Here is an 18,439-nt window from a genome sequence, read left to right on the forward strand (position 1 = left end):
TCCGTCGGGCGCTGCCTACTTTTGAAGCTCGTGCGTTAAAGAACCCCAGGTGGTCCAAATATCCGGAGTCCCCAACCACGGCCGCTGGATAAAAAAGAAACGTTTTTTTTTTTTTTTTTAATCCAGCGGCCGGGCCCCTACTACGGCGTACCACATATTCAGATCGTGGTTTTAAAGGTGAAAGCCTTCCTAGGCTAATGGTGAAGTTTGTGCTAGCAGACCTGACCGCCGGAGTGTCAGCCGAAGCGTCATCACACCATATGAAGACAGATTAAAGACATTAAAGAATGAAAAATGATTGATAGAGACAGTTAGTGAATAATACCGTTCTAATAGAAATTAGTAGGCGTTAATAGTGACTAGTAATGACTACTAATGACTCCAAATTGACCAATATGTCTAGACGGCTTGTAATGACCACTATTCATTGGAAATGACTAGAAATGTCTAGTAATGAGTAGTAATGACTGTGGTGACTACTAATGACTACGAAATGACCAATATGTCTAACAACGGCTTGTAATGACCACAATTGATTACAAATGACTAAAGATGCTTACTAGTGAGCAGTAATGACTAATAATGACTGAAATCACTTAATGACTAGTAATGACTAAAAATGACCAATATGCTTAACGACAACTTGTAACGACTACAATTCATTAGAAATTACTAAAAATGCGTAGTAATGACTAGTAATAACTAATAATGGCTGAAATGACTTTTAATGACTATCTAATGGGTATGATATGACTAACATGTCTAACGACGGCTTGAATGGCCACAATTGATTACAAGTGACTAAAGATGCTTAGCTGTAATGAATAAAAGAAAGACGAGAAAGAGAAGAGGCAAAGAGAAAGAGGCGAAGGATAAGCGGAGGAAAAGTAGGCTTTCGTCGTTCACCTCTTGAGAGTGATCTTAAGAGACCCTGTAATTCTTGGTACGTAAAACTTATTTTGTGTGCGTGCGTGTCTTTTTTTTTTTAACTTTTGAAGCTCTACTGTACGATCGCCGTCGCTTATAAAACTCTGATAATCTATGAAAAGTTAGACTCGCATACCGGAGAAGGAGTCGCTCACTCTCCCAAACTTTCGTTCGGCAAAGTACACGACCGACGGAGGGCAACGACGCGCCGTCACAGGCCGCCCTTGGCCGAGAGAACGAAGCGCGCCGCGTTTACGCCGAGCGAGCGCTGCTCTGCTGACCGTGACCGCGGAGCTCGCGACCTTCACGTACTACCACGGTTAGCTCGCCATGTCGCCGCCTCTGACGGCGAAGTGGAGCCAAAGGCGCGAGGCCACGCAGCGACGACGGCTGCGCCGATCAGACGCACTTATGCACTTAGGATAGTCACGACGGCGAGCGCTCGCGCGGTCGCCGGAGCCGTCCATCCATCGTGGGCCAAAGCGGCCTTTCACACCAGGCCGTCATTGGTATGCGGCGGACGAGCTCGTCGTCCGTGCACGCCTCGAAGGGGCTACCCCTTGCGCCGACGGCTCGGCCGCAAAGACAAAAAAACGACACCGCTCCGAGGCTCGTTAGAACCTTCTGGCCGCGGTATGCATGTCTCGCTTCTCCGGGTTCGTCCTTCGGTCAGCAGCCGCCGGTTGCGTCTTTCTCTTATTCGCGACGCGGTGCATACCGGCACAGTGCGTCTGGGCACGCTACGGTGATTTGCATAAACGGCCGCCACACCGCGCGCGGCGCTTGCGCAGCATAGAAGCCGAGCGCAGACTAAGACTGCTAGCTGCCCATATACCGCGAATACGGAAACCAGCATTCCTATAGCGCCGCTGCGCCGTCCTCCGCGAAGCGTCCGAGCAATGCGCCAGTATAACTGAGCACGCAAGCCGGCAGACTTACTTCCTGTGGGGTGTCCTAATCCCCTCCATTACTGGAAGGGATGGGGGGCTATTTCCGTATATGCTATAGCTGATCGAACGGAGAAAGAGATTGTTTTCTTTTTCACAGTTGCTTAATTTGCCGCCGTGCAAGGTGGCTGTTATCGTCTCGCGTGCAGCGGCGACCTGCGACATGTGATACATACCGTGCATACGCAATCGGATGCACGTGTCATTGGGGGACTTGTGTGACAATGGCACGCGACTCAAAACAACGTGGGTGTTCCTGTTTCTCTGTCTCGGTCTTAAAACCACAGCTATATAACTTAGGTTGCGTGTCTATCGATGTGTGCGTATGTGCGTGCTTGTATATCGTATTTTCCTGTTGTATTGTAGAAATTTACCCCTGCACGTCTTTTTCTGTTTTTGTGCTTTGCAGGGAGCTACAAGTTCGGTATTCGTCGTCTACAGGCGACCTCATTAGGGTCGCCAAAGCAGTGCTGGTCGAGACAGCTCCGACAAGACGGATCGGAACAACTCGGCACGGAGTAACTGCACGGTGAGTTTGCCCTTCGGGTTGGCGTTTTGCACTGTCTCGCGAGCGCTCGTCTATCGCACCGCGTATGTAAAATGGAAGAACTACCCGGAGATCATAGATGTTCGGTAGAGTGATAAGAACTGCATTTGCTACGGACAGAAGGACGTCTCGGCGCTACCGTACGATTAGCTGCTTCGCATATAGGTTGTCGCATCGGTAACCTCGGTCTAGAGGTCCCTCCCAAACTTCCCCACCACCATTTTCACCACCATTTTGAGCAATAATAAAATGTTTCTCTATTTTTTATTCTGATGCCTCCCGTGTTAGGATTGTTACTTTATTGTTCATTTCAGCAAGGGTTCAACAACCAAAACATGGGAAAGGGGGAGCGGGGTAGTTTCTGGTCTGTTCAAACTTGGGGGCTTTATTCCCTCGCCCAACATTGCCTTCCCACCTATACACTGTTGGCGCATATAGACTTTAATGGAGGAGGGGGGGGGGCGAGTGCTTCTTCTCTTTTGAACAATGAGGGATACGGTCAGTACCAGCCAATCGGAGGAAGCTGTGCGTAGAGTGGCACAGCAGCCTTCAGCTATATGTGCATACTGACGTGTACCCTACGAATGTAGGAAGATGTGAAATGGAGCTTCAAACTTCGACATTTCAGTTTGGACGTAGCCGCGTAAGCTGGTACAGAGGCTCCTTGTCAAAATCGCAAGGACCGTGCACAAGCAGCTCCTACCTGTCGCAGAAACCTATTTAGTCTTTGTTGCACACGATGACGTAACGCGTGACGTCTGAAAAACAAAGCCCGCGTTTCTTCCGTGAGAAACTGGATGCCCTCTCATCGCCGCACTGTTGCACGCGAAACTACCGTTCGTTCTCTTGGTCCCCAGTTCTGCACGCGCTGTTGCCTCACGCTGAGAAACGACCAAAGGCATGACAGCTGTATAGAAACGAAACAAAGGTCTCGTTGCGGCTTTTGGTCTTGCCTCGCTCCGTGTAAAACGGATGCGTGTTGTGTGCGTGCAGGATGCTAATGTGGAGACGACTGTCAAATTGCTCCTTGCTTAAGTTTTGATCCAATAAGGGCCCTCTCAGCGAACCAGAGCTGACAACGTATATACAGTAAATTTGACAATACGGCGGAATTCCACCGTGTCGAGAATACTATCTCTGACCTGGAGCAAGCGTTTTATCGGTGGCTTTAAGGCTGCGCCGTTATAAGGCACTGCGTTTAGGCTGCATCTAAAAGCTGTGCTTCAAGGGGCACTGCAACTTGCAGTGCCCAGTGCTGCAGTGCCGAAGTTCCAGCACTACAGTGCTGGCAATTGCATGGCGTGTTCCACACAGCTCTAGCGGGATTCCGTCCGGCACTGTCGGAACGGTTAAGGCTAACACCACTCTCGCTCACCTCTCTCGTTCACCTCAACAACTGAATTCATTCATTCATTCATTCATTCATTCATTCATTCATTCATTCATTCATTCATTCATTCATTCATTCATTAAGCTCAACTAGTCGTCATGAAACAATATAGCTATGCTGATACGTTTACACGCTTTCCGGGTGCGTATAGATTGATTTTATCTCACAAACTGACATCGGCGACTTGCCGTGCCCTTGATCTACATAACTGTTTCCACCGAGAGTAGCGTGCCCACGTGCCCACCTGGGCATTACTATACCATCTGTGTAACCTGTAGCCAAGCAGGATTCGACACATCCGCGCGGCTGCACTTACTAAGCAATCCATCTCGCATGGCTTCATTGTGCGGCGCTCGTCGTTTTTATGGATGCATGTTCGTGCACTGCATGCGCATATGGCCGGCAGTTTCGCACTCTTTCCTTTCTTTGTCTAGGCGCCCTGTTGCCAAGTGGCTAAAGGAGTGCCCCTCCCCTCGCCGCCATCTATCCTAGCTCATTAAGCGCCGACCACAGGCGTGAGAGGAAGGGCGGCCAAAGGGCGAACAAATGTCTTCATTACGCAACTACGCTCGCACAGTGAGAACGAATTAGTGCGACATACTGCTAAGAGTCCGTGAGCTGTGCGTGTGGAGGAAAGGAGGAAGTGATGGGAGGGGTCCGCGCTGGTGTTGGCGCCGTACCGGCGCGCCGCGGTGCACGCGTGTAGCGGGGACCTAATAGTGCAGTTATACCGCAGCAGCGGCGCGGGCCGTCGTCACAGCGGCCGCGGCCCCGCTTTCTTGGTGCGCAATCGAACGCGCACATCTGCCTATCGCGGACCCGATCTGTCCGACCGAGTTACGCCTCGAGTCGACCGCTCTCTGAGAGCTCGACGTTCGTCCCACGCGCTTCTCTCAACCGAGCCTTGGATGCGTGCCCCGCCTCGTGCGAGATACGCTGGCGGCTGTCTTTTGAAACGCCACGGGGTGTCTGGCTTCTCCAGGTGGCGCGCTTGGCCGGTGGTTCGGCGACTGAACCTCGGTAGGGGCAAAAACGAGAGTGGACGCGGTTCGTCCCTGGATGGCAAATTTGCATGTCCTCAATTATTATATGTCTCAAGCCATGGCCTAATGCAATGTGGCCTTGTAAACATCTACCTACGTGAACGCTGTGAGAGACAGCCGAGAGACAGCTGTGCTGGTAAATCGGCAGATAACAGCGCTGTGTGACGGGTAGATTTACTTATAAAGAATAGAGAGCTGTGTTCCTTCAAAAGGAGCCGGCTATTTCAAAATCATTGCGCTGTCAAAGCAACGCGACTATTCATGGCGAAGGGAATTTGATCTATATATGAGAACACGTAATGCAGCTACCAAGACACATTTGATGGCGGTAACGTGAGTAGACTTTGTTCGATGTATGCACATTCTACACGCTGTCTACGTACACTACGCACAATATGAGTGAGCAGCGTGAACTTATAGACACCGTGTACACTGCGGAGACCACACACTGTCTACTGTCATTGCGCTATCACATAAGCATATATATATATATATATATATATATACGTCCGTCATGTTACGGCACACACTCTTAAAAAAATTTACACCCCTTGGGACTATCTTGTCGCACAACGATAATCGTCATCTGCCTTGATTGTATTTCCTTTCTTGAAAACTGAGCGCTCGCTAATTTCCTGTCGAGAATGCTGTGTCGCGATGATAACGCGCAACCCGCTCGTGACTTGGAAGTACCGGGCTCACGGCGTTAAAGAAAGGAAATGCGGGCAAGACAGATGACGATTATCGTTGAGGGCAAAGATATGACCCAAAGGGTGTAAACATTTTTAACAGTGCACACTAAAATACACCTTAAAATAGCCAGCTCGCGCGCAGTTCATCAAAGAAAGTCTTTATAAATGTCGAGTGTTCATTTGTCCGAACGCATCACCAACAAACACGCGGGCATGCGCGAAGGCAGCGTCATCCGACTCATACAAGCCTTCGTCATTTCTCAGATAAGGTACACGGCAGCATTTCACAACTGGACGGTTGCGGAAAAAAACAAGCTCAACGCGCTCATACGCAAGGCGTACAAATGTGCGTTGGGACTTGCGCCTGGAGTTAGCACCACCAAGCTCTTAGAACTAGGCCTACACAATACGCTCGAAGAACTCGTGGAGGCGCAACAAGTGTCCCAACTTGAACGCCTATCCAAGACCCGCCCGGGCAGACACGTACTTGAAAATCTCGGCATCACATACCACTCGCAACACGCGGCGTCAAAGTAGACATTCCAAGACCCATACGCTAGCAACTATACGTACCCCCATTGCCTCGCAACATGCACCCCCAACACCACACGGGGAGGCGTAAAGCCAGGGCAAAACACATGAACAAAAGTTACTCTAACGACAAGGAGGCGGTCTTCACCGACGCAGCCCGCTATCGAGACAGGAAGAGTTTCGTGGCGGCAGTTACTAGCCACCGAGGCAACCACCTCACGAGCGTCACCGTGAACACGGCCCATGCCGAAGCGGCAGAGGAAGCGGCCATAGCACTGGCCCTCACACAAACCAAAGCTACATACGTGATCTGCGACTCGCAAACGGCAATTCGCAATTTTGCAAATGGGCGCATCTCGCAAGAGGCGTATCAGATACTCCAGCGACATCTCATACACCAGGGAGAGGCCGACGTTGATAACCGAAGGCATTTGCTATGGATTCCGGCACACACTGGAATGAGCACCCCCAACGAAGCGGCTCACGGCGTTGCTCGAGGCCTGACTCACCGAGCAGCATCGGAGGAAGAGTCCCCGCGGGGTACTGCAAACGTCTGGGCATGGGAGGATCGTATGACCAGTTTTCACGACATCACGGCACACTACCAATTACAAAGACGCATATACCCATTCCCTCACGCTATGTTAGACAGGACGCAAGCAGTACACTTCAGACAATTACAAACAGACTCTTACAGAAACCCCAGACTCATGCACGCCATGCATCCAGACATGTACACTACGAACAGATGCACATCGTGTGGCGAGGTTGCCACACTAAATCACATGCTATGGGAGTGCCGGGACCTAACAAACAAGTCGGGCAGTGCCGACCCCTCCGTCTCTTCCACCGCCAGCCTCCAGTCACGCTGGATGACCGCACTGCTCAGCTCTGACCTGACAGCACAACTCTGGGCCGTCCAGCGAGCCGAGGAAGCCGCTTCGAGACAAGGTCTCGGAACCGCGTCCGCGGCGGGTGCCCAGACCGACTAAAAAGACGCCGGACTCAAATCTTGTTGATTTGAAATAAAAGGTTACGCTCTCTCTCATTTGTCCGAACGAAAGGTCTCGAGGCGTTGCGCGCTTTTTCCAGTGCACGTGTCCACGCCCCCACGTGACTTCTTTCCTTCACATTTCCTTCGTTTCGTATGGTCATTTATGCTCTCAGATACACCACGCAGGGAAGCCAAATCAAACTTCCTCGTACTGATATACTCGCCCATTCTTCGCAATAGCCTGTTCTTTTTCTCTCTCGGCTCATGCTTTCAAAAACAAAGGTGAAGGAAGTTGGCACAACAGTTCGCCTGTATGCGTTTTCATAATTACGCCTTCTTAACATGTGCGCGCCACATTCTACTGCGAATGCCATCGTGGTTGACGCCGACGGTGTCGCACCTATAGGCGCACGCTTGTACAAAGCACGTTGCGAACTGTCGCGAACCGGTGAGGCCCTTCTATATATGGGCGACCTGCGCTGACCCCAGCGTTATCGGTCGGTCAGGAGGATCCGTAGCTCCAACTATACTGCTCGCTCGAGAGCTGCCCGACACAGTTGAGTGTGTATGCATATGCGCGCTGTGCTGCACCGCCGTCAGCCCCCAGTTCTTCAGCCGTTTGCTCCAAGCATCGCCGCATGCTTCAACGCAGCTCGCTATACCGACAAGGCACGAGCGCGCACGTGTGTGCCTCCTGCACCCCGTAATCTCGAGTGGCTCCTCCGACCGGACCGCGGAGCTCACTGACACGAGGTGACAGCGGCATCTGCGGAAGTGCTCTCGCAGCAAATGAAGTCCACGCTTATCTGCAGTCGAGCGAGCAGCCGCTCCTGTGTGTCCTGCGGTCAAAACCGAGTTTCGATTGCAACGCGCTCTGCTCGGGCGCGCTGAAAATCAGCGCGAATCAGAACGTGCATAAAAAATCATGAGCCATTCCACTTTGTGAAGGTGGTTGACCAGCGAAGCTGTTTAGCACACGACACGGAGGTGACACATTATTTTGAACAAAGGTACGAACTCATTTATTGCTTCGATGGGTGGTCATCGTGACGAAAGGTATGCGCATACATTTATTGTCTTGATCGGACGGTCATTCTTTCACTCCCAACTGCAATCGTATTCTTTGATAATGTCAAATCGATGCACGTACGCCGCTGGGTGTCGGTTGGGCCGGATCGTTGTGGCATCACAAGGGATACGTCTGCAACACTAAACGCGTAAATCGCTCCCTTTTCGCTACCGACACATGCATATTGAAATCATCGAGAACGACAACAGGGGTGGTGTCATCGCAGCTAATTCACGCAATGTGAGTAGCCATGAACCTTACGGGACTTTGAGTCATTGCATTTTTTGCTTGCTTTCGGAGCTATGAGCCATTGCTCACAGGGGTATGAGGCATTGATGATGACACTTTCGGACATGCTGTTCTTTATGTTGTATGCGTGACTAGAGGGAATTTAAGCACTGTTCGCTTCACTTTGCTGAGTGTAGCCTCTTGCCCTGCGGTGCTATGAGCCACTGCATTTTTCGCTTGCTTACGGGAGCATGAATGCTTACGGGGGTATGAACCATTGATGATGATAGTTTTTGTTCATGGAGAACAAAAACGCATGGAACCCTAGCCATATACAGCTACGCTGCAGAAAGGAAGTGCCAGCTGTTACCAAGGTTACGTGAATGAGGAAGTGCGAATTCACTTAGTCACTCTCGACTAACGCCGCTATAATTGCTCTCTCGACGACACACGGCACGATGGTGCGCTCAACAAGAACATGTGCTCCAAAAATTCAACCTTTCATGTGGTTTACGAACTGAGATATATAATCGATAAGCCAAGGGATGTCTATCTCAAAACGCTGCAGCAGCTGCGAAGCACAGCGCGCGAGTTCTCTTGAATAGGATTCATTAATTCATCCGTTCATCTGGTATTGCTTAGCTATACACAATGCAAATAGCAGACGAACTCTAGGGGGAAGGACAGGGGAAAGGGGATAGAAAAGGGGGCTATGAATCGGCTTCGAGGACAGTGCTGTTATTTAACGCGCATGAAAATGCAGCTGTACAAGAGATTCTGCATTCAGCCCGAGACCAATCGGTGCCCTCTGTTAGATACGGGACCGTTTCCTGAGCCTCCTTCGAGTTCACCAGACCACATCGAATCGCACCACAGCTAATTAAGGAGCGCAGAAGCACGGATACCACATTCCCGAGGCGCGGCACATGCAAACAAGTTGGCGGCCCCCACCTCGTGTGCCGCAGTTGGAGCTATTCACTGATTGACTCTTCCCGAAAGTGAAGCGAGAGCCTGGCACTGTTCCAGGTAACTTGGGTCCAAGAGACAAGACGGGTGTAATGCACCGTGAAACTCTGGCAGCGTCGCCCCCATCCGCCTATTGTGACGGCGCATTGCAAGTCAGCAAGGCAAGACCGCAGGGAGAAATAAGCCCTCGGACAATTGGGGACCAAGCAGCGACCCTCTCCGCCGGGTGTGACGCCATCGCACGGGCGCCTACCATTGGCCGAAAATGACGACACCTGAGCGGGTTCGCCGGTTGGCCGAAAATGGCGTCACCTGAGCGGGCTCTCCCATTGGCCGAACGTGACGTGTCTTCAAGACACCAAAGGGCTTAAAAGACACAGATCGGGAGCAGCTAGAGGGCATTCCTAGGAGCATTCCTTCATTGATCTCTTTCGAGCTTCTTGCCACGGGCCGCAGCGTCCGAGTTGCTGCCGGCCCGTAATGACTTTTATGACTGTTAATGTCTTGGTCGTCTCACTGTAAATAATGTAAATAAACCTTCAAAGTTTTCATCTCAAAGTCCTCCTCAACTGTTACACCTCGTAGTGGGAATCGAACCCACAACTTCGTGCTTATTAGCAAACCGCAACGGCTGCTCAGCCGTTGTGCGAGTATTGTCCCCTCACAGGCAGCACGGCCGTGGGCATGCATGCAGGCTACGTTTCGCCAGTGTTGCGAGGCGTAGCTCTCGAAGCATATGCGGAGCCACCGATGCCGAGACAGAGGAGAGAGCGGCGCACTTCCCTGGCGCTCCGTAGTCGCTGCGCGCTTTGCTACGCCCCCACCGTTTGCGACCTGCGCGTCATGTGAAGCGCGACGGGACGAGCAGATCAACGAACCCGATATATTGACGCCTCCCAAGCGTGTCCAAGAGGAAGAAGGAGCGGCTGGAGACGCGGCTCGAAGTGGCCAACAAGGCTGGATTAAAGAAAGAAAGAAAGAAAGAAAGAAAGAAAGAAAGAAAGAAAGAAAGAAAGAAAGAAAGCTGTGCATCGTCGCTTCTCCTCTTGCTGCCGCCTGTGAAAACGTCCCCCTCTTCCACAGCGCTCCATGCTTTCTCGTTCTTTTCTTTTCGTTCCCCTTCGGCAGCACGGCACGATTATTGTTTACTCTGCGCGTCATGCATGTAGGGTGGCCTTCGAGAGACATTTCGAATGATCGCCATATGCAAGCGACGAATGCGTGTCAGGCCGCATATACGCACGATTAAAAGCAAACACCCTAAAAGTCGTCAACTTGTGCGATTGAGCACGCAGTCTTGTGCAAGACGCGGCCGACGACGGGATACGAGCATAGGTGCAAATGTCTTTGACTGTCGATCTTGCGATAATTAACGAAGAGACAAGCGTGTGCGACGAGGGAGTGGGAAAAGGAACCGGAATGTGTAGAATGACAGAGGACAGTGGCGAAGGACGCTGCATCGTTTTGCTTTTCTGGTTGTTGCTCGTCTTCAGTCGAGAGTCGTCAATCGCGGGACGCGGTGCCCCCTACACTTTTTTTGCGCTCTCACCGCTGCTTGAGAACGATTGTCGCCACTGGCGGGAAAGTCGGTGCCAAGTCGTGACCTTGCGTTCTTGTTCGTTTGTTTGTTCTTGTTTCTTTTTTTTTCATTTCTTTAATGAAGCTCTGATCGCTTCTTCTTAACTACCCACAGATGAACAACAACTCATTATCACATGACGTTGATCTCGGCCGGAGCGAGCGCCGACTAAGAGAAATAGAGAGAGAGAGATAGCTAGAGTGTGAAAAAAGTAAAGCAGAGAGGTTAAAGGACATTTTTTTTATCGCTTAGAGAAACTACTCTCTAAGGAACATGAATGACGACACGTGCGGTGCCGTATTCGTCTCTTGTTATTCGCCTCTCGAGCGGTAAATATGACCATGGTAAACACAAACCAGGTCATGGAATAAGTACTTTGGGAAGAGATAAAAGAAATGTTAACCGAAAAGTGCTCTGGTTGGCTACACTACGCTGAGGGAAAGGAAAAGGGGAATATACAAAAGAGAGAGGTGGGGATGGCGGCGAATGTGTGCACGTGCGCGGACAGCACCATACAGTCAAATGCACTCCCGCAAACCAGTCCTTTTCAAAAAGCACGAAAGTTTTGCCTTCGCTGCCTTCTGGGCCGATGGTCGCTGGTTACGGTGTCCCCTTCTGTAAAGGAGGTTAACGGGAAAAGCATCCGGCAGGCACTGTTTTTGTCAGCTCTTTCGCGCAAACGTATGAAACCGAATTATAGGAAACGTAAACATATTGTCGTGTTGCCTCGCAACATTTCCAGTCGTATAGAAAGAGAGGTGTTTACGCATTTGCCATCTGGAGCAAGGATCGCCGGTTGACATAACGGCTTGCTATATACTTGCGGGTATACTTGTGGATGCGTCTGCTCGCCATCTGGAAAGTGCTATATGTGATTTAAACTGCGCGACCAACAGCTGCTATGGCTAGTTGGTAACAGCTCGTTTCTGCGAATCCCCGCGAAAGACAAAAAGACCTGCGGTGCTCGAATGAGAACGCGTCGCGGTCCACGCCGGGTCTCTCTGTATACCCGATTGCGCGACACAAACTTCGCGTGACGTATTTGTAGGGGGGGGGGGGGGGGGGGAGGGTGGCTTCCGTGTTCCGCCAGACAGCGGCGTTTGTTCGCGCGCTGAAACACAGCGTCTCCCGCTCCTTTTACCGCGCGCGTGGCGTCGCGCGGGAAGCGTATACGACAGCCTCGGTCGTAAATTAGGCCTAAGGTTATTTATCACCCAGGTGTCCGGCAGCGGAGCTCATCTCGGTTGGCCGCGCTGCTATGGCTGCTCACTGCTGCACGCTTACACGCGAGCTGTCTGTGCGCAGCGCGCCGCCAGTTGAATGCATTGCTGCAGGGAAAGCAACAGCTGCGGACGCCTGATCAACGCTATTGTCCCAACGCCAACACGTCGGCCCTTCATGTCCGCACGTCCTGCGCGCGCGTCAGTGTTGTGTGACGCTTCCGAGTGGGCGAACACGGAGCTCTCGGAACTGCTCCAAAAGCGCTCTGTAGATAGCGAGGCTCTCGCATGCGCCTCGCTGCGGACCGGCGGTGCTGCACTTGCGAGATGCTCCGTGCTCGCCCACGGAACAGTGCGCCGTTGCATTTGCCCGAAGAGCTGTACGTGTCGGAGTTCGCCTGTCTATATAGACACTGAGTAACCTCCGCTGCTTACGAACTGTGTAGTCACCAGGCCAGTTCATAGCGTCCTAAAGTGTAGACTAATATTACGTAAACTTGCCCGAAAACGTGTTTCCAGCTGCAACGCACGCGCATTTAACTGTACCCCATGTTTCCCGCAGAACACGATCACGCAAGTTTTCTTGCGGTATCGAACAGCTCACGTACGTTCCACAGAAGCTGGTTGCTGTAACACGTAACACATGCGGTGCATCGTTGTGACAGAGAAAGCTGCTTTGCGGAGACATGATTTCAGGTCATACTGTTCTGCGCAGTCGTACGTGCGCGCTACTCACATGCGTATACATAGCCCTCGCACGCTTCCGGCTTTCTTGCTGCTGCGCAGAACTAATTCCAGACGGAGGCTAAAAGGGGCTCGTTCTTTCACGCGCACACACGCGGCGCGGGAGGCAATGCGAAGACCGAGACGACGGTCGGACAACCGTGCACGTGACGTCTTCATCTCGCCGACGCGCGTAAAACATGCGGAGAACACCCGTAATGAGTTCGTTGGCCGCGGTCACTGCTTGTCCGAAGCAATGCGGGACAGGACCCGCGATGTGTGTATAGATGTATATATAGTGGAGGATTATAATGCGCTTGCCATGTAGTGATACGGTCGTCGTATTACCGTCACCCCCGAATAGGCGAGGTGGTTGGTGCCCGCTCTGTTCCGCGATGGCTATATTATGCGAATGGAAATAAGCCCAGATAAAGTGATCGGCGGCCAGCGCATCCGTTCTCGTGCGCCTTTGCGCGAATTCCTTGGCACGCCGCTGCGGTGTTTGTATACGGCTTTTGCCAACCAGATGGGAGTCATTTGCAGTCGCGAAGCAAAAAGGGTTAGGGGGAGAGGGACGCCGAAGCCGGATCCTGTCGATGCATCGCGCGCTGTTGGCAAGATTAACCGTCGGTATACGTGTTCATCGAGAAGGCAATCGGACGGCGGCATTAAACATATGCGCCTTGCGACGCTCATGTTTTAATCTGTCTGACCGCCTTTGCACTGGCGTCGCGTTGTCATTTCCATTTGTATTGCCGCAGAGCCGATTCTGGTTGCACCATACATAGCTTGCGGCCACGAAAGGGTGTCGGCGCATAAGTTTATAGAACGTCCGCGTTGCCTGAAGAAGTCTTGCAAGTGAATAACGGTTAGTAATGGAGATATGAAAACCCGTTGGTTCGCGATGTTTATTAAGCAAGCGGATCGCCCCCTGTGGATCTGTCGTAATAAGTACCGGACGAGAACTGGCAATTAAGCAGCAAGAAGCCATCCAACAGTAATATGCAAAACACCGTTTTGATCGCATATAGAGTACAACGGCCTACATCAGTGCTGGACGATTTGCGACTGACCTGCGCCTACTTGCGAGAGCGGCAGACACCCATACATCTGCAATGACAAGTATAGGAAGGCAAACGTTATCAGAAGTCCCCATGCTGTTATTTGTGGATCCATGGCAGCAAAAACGGGTATACCAGTGCTGTAGCTAGACTACTTCCAAAACTGTAGACTACACTCTAGGCTTTAGGGCGACCACTGCGTTTCGTGATTATTGTATATACGCACCCCTTCTTCCTTTCCTCATCATCTTTCATCACCTTTTTGCCCCATTTCCGCCTTCCCTTGTGCTGTGTAGCGGGCCGGAACTTACTAGCTCAGGCCGACCTCTCTGCCTTTCAAATAAGTTATCTCGCTGTGTGTGTGTGCCAGACGCATAGAAACTGAATGTTTCTGTGCCTGTCGGCGGCGTCTCCGCCCCTGTCCTGCATAGCACCTTCTTGCTCTTCAGAGGAGACACACATATATATGGGTTCGACTTCACGAGTTCCCCGAAGTTCACGTCACTCTTTTCAAGGCCACTGGCGGTGGTAGAAAGGTGCGTAATAAAGACTGTACACACCACGAGGCGTACAGCTTCGACACGTCATCGTGTACTCGGGCGAGGACGCAGCTCGAAAAACCACCAGCGATGCAGACGCATCGTCGGACCACCGCGCCGAACGAGGTGCGCCGAGTGGACGCGTCACTTCGTGGCACGCGCGACACTGCGTGAATCAGGCAGAGACAGCAGGGGCTCCGCTGCTCATCGGGCACATGCGATTTCTATATAGGAAATATTGGAATGTCGCCATCGTGACCTGTTACGCTAGCGCAGGCGTTTTGCAGTTGTGATGAACCGCTGTTATGGCCATACGTATTTCATACGTGTAAATTTCGTACATATATGTACGTCACTTAAAGCTCGCTATAGGGCTAAAATACGCAAATGCTGATGCAAGACAAAAGAGCTTGTATCCCATATACAAAGAGGACAACTGTCAAAGCATAAGAATATAATTTATTATTAGTACTTTATCGTGTTCTTAATTTTGTAAATTTGATGTACCTGCACCTGAGAAAAAAGGAGGCGCGAAATAAAGTAGGAAGGCGGACTGCAGGTAGAAAGAAGCGGGGCACGGCTGCTCCAATCCAGCCCGTAGCTGAGAATCTTGAGCTGCTCTGATCTTGAGCACAGATTTAATACCGTAGCTTGCAAATAAGGTTTCAGGTGACACATGCCCCGGTCGCCGAGTTCGTCTCATTGAAGCCCACGGAAGGCTTCGGAGGGCCTGGTGATTTAACACACCACCAACTGCCGCCGAGCACGAAGTCGCGGGGTTCGATTCCCGGCTGCCGAGGCAACCGTATCCCGATTTGGGCGTAATGCAAAAGCGCTCATGCTCTGGATGCAGATCAAGGAATTCCAGGTGGTAAAAAGTAATCCAGAGTCCACCACTATACGGTGCCTCTCGTAGCCTCGTCTCTGTTGCTTTATGCTAAACACAATCAATCAATAAATCAATCAATCGATCGATCGATCAATCAATCAATCAATCAATCAATCAATCAATCAATCAATCAATCTGTTTACTATCAACACGAACATCGTCGTCTACCCCGCTTACACTGGTCCGCATGTCGCAAGCCAGCTATATACTCAGACCCCAACCGATATTTTTTAACTATATACCACATTACTTTGGTAGCGGCTATATTGTCCATCTAAGTGCTAAGAGCCGACTCTTTTTCCAGAGCACGACAAGACGAACCTAATCAAACGAGGACACGGCGGCCTGCTTCGCATCCACCCACGCAAGAAGAGCGTCGCTGCTTCTCCGGGGGGACGTATCGTTATCACACACAAGGTGTGCGGAGGCTCTACGTTCTCGAGAACGTTATTTCCTTGGTGTGTGTGTGCGTGCGTGCGTTCCTCGTCACGAAGCATCCTGTTTTCTTGTTTTTGTTTTTCGTTCGGTTCTCTGAAGGCCGAATACACTCTGAGGCCAAGAGCCTCCGGCAGAGTTTTTCCAATAATAAAGACAGAGTACATGTGCTCGTTACTGGCCGGTGCACGTGCCGCACAATGTCTGCAAGAGCACTTAACGCCAATGGCACGGCTGTGCTTGACCCTCGCCGTTTGCGCCATATAGATAGAGCGGAAATGTTTTCGTAAACGCGAGGTCGTATCTATGGGCTGCGAACACCTTGGTTCACGTGTAAACAACACCTCGATTCTTATCGGGCTGTTCCCACAAGAGAAAGGGGAGTGCCCGCGAGCCGGTGCTGCTTACCCGAGCAACAGTGCAGAGTAGGCCCGTGGTAGCGAAGACGTATTCCTGTAATGAAATCAGCCGAGCGTGTACAATTGACGTATGGGAAATTTAACTATATACTTTTAAGAGGAGGATAGAAATTTACGCCTGACACCCCCACATGTCATGTTCGGGTGAAGCAGACCTTTACTGACGCCACTGATGTTGAAGAAGTGATCGTAACGACGCGAGAACGGGGAAGAGAATCATGGCGTCACGCGTTCGATAATACTCACTTTAATGCTTAGCAGTTCGCCCCAATCGGGACGCTACTCGCCGATCCGTCTGACCAGTGTTGCGAAAGAAAGAGAAGAAATGAAATAATAAATAAATAAAATAAAATAAATATGGCACAGACAAGATGAGGCGCCTTGCTTAAAGAAGAAAGGAAGACAAATACGTTTTATATATATATATATAGGTCGACATTACGCGTATACGGTGACAACGCCTTCTTGGTCGCCGATGGAGAGATCTATATAAAATAAAGATGAAAGGAAACATGCTGTTAAGTTGTCCGCATATAAGTGCACCTCAGGAAAAGTGGAATCAGTAAAAAGGAGGAGTTGAAGGCAAGTAACGCAAGCGAAATAGCCTGCACACAGTCAAATACATCATTCACTGAAGGTACAGCGCACGAAGGAGTACAGCAGCCGATCAAAAGAAGTTCAGGACGCTGCACGTCTATTAACATTGCCTCTCGGTAAAACTATCTCACTGACATTCTGAAGCGACAGCTCTAAGCAACGAAGGTGATTGTTCATTGTTTGACGGTATAGCTGAAAACTGGTCCGACATGCGCGCGGGCGGGCGTTGGTTTACGTTTCGTGTTCTTCCTCTCGTTGTTCGTAAGCGATGCAACCATACCGTCTGCGCCTATACCTGTCAGCCCACCCACCTTTCCACGGAAGTGAATTGAAGGCGAAGAAGCGTCGGGCATAGGCCGTCCCAGCGGGTATATGTAGGCGCCTCGTGCCTTAAAAAAAACTTTCTTCGGTTACACATGGGCGCGTGCTCGCAACATCTCTACCGCGAGCATGGCGCCGACCACAGAGCTTCCTGCGGCCGCAAAGGACGCGATCGCGCTGGGAGAGGGAGTCCTTGCGACGCGTGTCGGGACCCCGCCCCTTGCACGAACGAGAAATATAATGGAAACACGAGCGACGGCGTCCGAGAGAGCTGTCAGCACGCCACGGCTGCAGCGCACGGAAAGAGCCGCGAGTATACGCCCACCGTTCACGAAGTGCTCGCTTTCGAAAAGATCGCGTCAGAGTTCACCGGCTCCTGAAGCACACACGTCCGGCCAAGCTCTGCCCCGCGGACCGTCGAACAAAAGCCGACTCTATCGCTACGTTAACCTGCGCTGTCCTCGTCAAACCAGATGGCTCTACACGATTGGTGAGCCAGTCCTGTTAAGAGCTGAAAAATTTTTAGGTCGCATCTTGCCTGGGAAAACAAGAAAACATAGAACAAGCCATGCTAGATCGAAAGGACAGCGGCACGCCATGTGGAAAGTATGCCTCCTAGGAACGAGCTCAGGGGAATATTTGTTTATATCCCCGTTCCTTAGGGCAAGTCTTTTCTACCAACCCCATGAATTGATTGATTGATAGATAGCTGATTGACTGATTAGTCGGTAAAGATAGAGAGAAGAAATTTATTTAGTAACTGTTGCAGATGTCTGCCTGGCCGAAAACATGTAAGATGCTTCTCCAAATGACAAGGACGATACATGTGTATACCCAATTATCCATAGAGCACACACGTGCACCATACGCAACATAGGGCTACGCACACACAACTAGAGTCCAGCGTTCCGAAGAAAGAGTAAAAGAGAGCTACAAGTATACATGCAGGGCTTGCATTGTAAAACAAATATAGCACCCGACATTTCGCGCTTTACGAGAGCCTAGCCTCTATCCCGCACTGCGCCCTACCAAGCAGTAGACTGAGTGCCACATGTGTCGCCCGCACACTGCCAGACCGCCACACAGACGGCAAGAACGTACAGTTACCGCTCCGCGGCACAAGACGTCACTTCACGCGAGCTCCCCATTTAGAACCAATCCGCCGTCGCAGAACCGCGCCGTCCTATATACGCACGCCGTATGCTCGCGAAGCACGGGAGTACGCGCCGAAGGCAACATGTCCGTCGTCGGGAGGTATTCGGCGTTGTCACGCATGCACGAGCGGAAGTGTGCGCCGAGTCGTGGGGCGGGGAGGCCCCCCC

General features: G+C 51.2%; 1 protein-coding gene across 1 annotated transcript in view; it reads left to right on the plus strand.

Annotated features, from left to right (window-relative positions):
- Positions 1–18,439, plus strand: part of LOC142582705 (semaphorin-5A-like) — a 171,615-nt gene that overhangs the window by 64,356 nt on the left and 88,820 nt on the right. Inside the window, exon 2 of the mRNA XM_075692668.1 lies at positions 2,284–2,403. The gene's annotated coding sequence lies outside the window, so the exon portion shown is untranslated. The remainder of the gene's footprint in view (positions 1–2,283; positions 2,404–18,439) is intronic.

Source organism: Dermacentor variabilis, chromosome 5 (assembly GCF_050947875.1).
Source record: "Dermacentor variabilis isolate Ectoservices chromosome 5, ASM5094787v1, whole genome shotgun sequence".
Taxonomy (NCBI): Eukaryota; Metazoa; Arthropoda; class Arachnida; order Ixodida; family Ixodidae; genus Dermacentor; species Dermacentor variabilis.